Source organism: Schistocerca serialis, unplaced genomic scaffold, assembly GCF_023864345.2.
Source record: "Schistocerca serialis cubense isolate TAMUIC-IGC-003099 unplaced genomic scaffold, iqSchSeri2.2 HiC_scaffold_206, whole genome shotgun sequence".
NCBI lineage: Eukaryota > Metazoa > Arthropoda > Insecta > Orthoptera > Acrididae > Schistocerca > Schistocerca serialis.
This window is the reverse complement of record NW_026047769.1, coordinates 7,610-10,000: the sequence shown is the minus strand read 5'-3', so window position 1 is coordinate 10,000 and position 2,391 is coordinate 7,610. Positions and strand designations below refer to the sequence as shown.

At 56.3% G+C, this 2,391-nt stretch overlaps 1 non-coding gene across 1 annotated transcript in view; it reads right to left on the bottom strand.

Moving 5' to 3' along the window:
* Window positions 1-180, bottom strand: part of LOC126443938 (small subunit ribosomal RNA) — a 1,909-nt gene extending 1,729 nt beyond the window's left edge. Inside the window, exon 1 of the ribosomal RNA XR_007582295.1 lies at window positions 1-180. This exon is cut by the window's left edge and continues 1,729 nt beyond it. This is a non-coding gene — a ribosomal RNA (small subunit ribosomal RNA).
* Between the last annotated feature and the right edge of the window lie 2,211 nt (window positions 181-2,391).

The window sequence follows — 2,391 nt, the reverse complement described above, 5'->3', positions numbered from 1 at the left end:
CTGTTTGCATGTATTAGCTCTAGAATTACCACAGTTATCCAAGTAACGTGGGTACGATCTAAGGAACCATAACTGATTTAATGAGCCATTCGCGGTTTCACCTTAATGCGGCTTGTACTGAGACATGCATGGCTTAATCTTTGAGACAAGCATATGACTACTGGCAGGATCAACCAGGGAGCTGCGTCAACTAGAGCTGAGCAGCCGGCCGCCCGGGAGTGTGTCCCGGGGGCCCGCGCGAACACGCAAGCGTCCGCTCAATTATTCTGCAAACAGGAGGAGGCTGAGCTCCCCTGCACAACACACCTCGAAACCCTCTCAGGTCCCGGCGGCGCGCAGCGCCGTCCTAAGTACTTGGTCGGGTTCGAGAGAGGCGCAATCGCCCGGAGTTAGGCGAGTAGACGCTTTAGGTGCGACCACCCGTGCTCCCAACTGAGCTTGCCGCTGCCGACAGAGGCCCGGGAGCGTGCTGTCGTGGCATTGCCGGCGGGAGACAACACGCGCCACCTACGGTGACCGGCAGCTCCAACGCCAGCGCCACAGAAGGACAAAAGCCCCACTTGGGTGCCGAAGCGAACTCTCCCAGCACAGCGCACGCGCCAACACGTCCGCACAGCTGCGATACAAACCACCTGCGAGAACCGCTGGGGCGACCGAGCAGCAGACGGCGTCGCGGCGCCGAGCGCCGGGCGGCGGCGCATCCTCAGCGCACACAGTCCTCAATCGGACCAGCACACTGCAGATGGCCACCGCGCTTCGCACCGGGCCCGCGAGGACCTACTTTGGCCGCAAGGCGCCGCGAGCAGGGGGCGCCGGCGCGCAGCTGCGCCGCCTGCCGCGTCCGTCGGCCGGCGCGCCTGCCACTGGCCGCCCCCACCAGCCGGCTGTAGCGCGTGCGCCCACGCACCGCGCTGCCAGCACGCCGGGCGGCCCCCCCTCACCGGCCGGGGACGGTCCCACCCAGCCACCGCCGCGTATCGCCTCACACCCAGATCCCCTTTCGCGTTCGTGGGCATGGTGGGTCCCCTTTCACGTTCGTGGGCATGGTGGGTATCCCTGAAACAACCGGTTAATAGCTCGACCGATCGTCGCCAACACTGATTCACCTCTAGCGAGAACAACCGCACCACAACGGGTTACCTGTTGTTCATTTGCGTAACGTCACCAGCAAACGTAGACGTCCATCGCCATTTGCAACGAGTATTGCATGCCTGTGTCAGGTGTCACAACACACTACGTCTGCCCACATAGACGCAACAACATGTGCACGCCTCGAGAACACGTGGAAGGTAGCCCCCGTACGTATGCGGTGTCCATTGCGCGAACGACTGTCAGCCGGCCTCTGCAGGATGTCGCAGATGTGGAACGCGGTGCAACATGCTATCACGGTGTGTGAGAAGAGACGACTACGTCCGAATACACGCTCCACTACATCAACAGACTGCTCATGCTGATCGCCATCCAGGGCGTCCGTTCCTCCCACACGTCTGAATGGCGTACCACACTGCAATCCAGCTCTTATAGGGAGACGACACGTAGCTGCGTGCACAATATTTGGACTGTATGGTCTGCCGTTGCTAGGCGCAGTCGTCGTACGGTCACACATGTGCCACGATGTATCATTCAGTACATACGGACCAATGTGCAGTACAGTTTGTGGGTTTTGCGTACATCGGCGGACAGGTGACAGGCCGTACCACAACGTAGGCTGAGTACGTCGGCATGCGAAGGGCATTGAACATGCAAACTTCTCAACGACCAGCTTGCGAAGGCAGGGGGGAAGGGGGGGGGGCATGTACGTCCTGCTGCTATCCACATTACAGTGTATAGCAGGAGCATGTGGAAAGTCAGCAACACCTGCAAGGTGTTTAACATGACGCGATACACAGGGGACCGGGCAGTGCGAATAGCGAACTATATTGCGAGGGTTGCGGTTAGGCAACACTACACTAATTTAACGAGTTGCATAACAATTACAGAGCAGGTTCAGCGACAACGTGCGTCAGGTTAAGGCGCAATATAGGTTAGGTTGAGGCACAATATAGGTTAGGTTAAGGCACAACATGGGTTACGTTAAGGCACAAATTGGGTTACGTTAAGGCACAACATGGGTTACGTTAAGGCACAACATGGGTTACGTTAAGGCACAAATTAGGTTACGTTAAGGCACAAATTAGGTTACGTTAAGGCACAAATTAGGTTACGTTAAGGCACAAATTAGGTTACGTTAAGGCACAAATTAGGTTACGTTAAGGCACAAATTAGGTTACGTTAAGGCACAAATTAGGTTACGTTAAGGCACAAATTAGGTTACGTTAAGGCACAAATTAGGTTACGTTAAGGCACAAATTAGGTTACGTTAAGGCACAAATTAGGTTACGTTAAGGCACA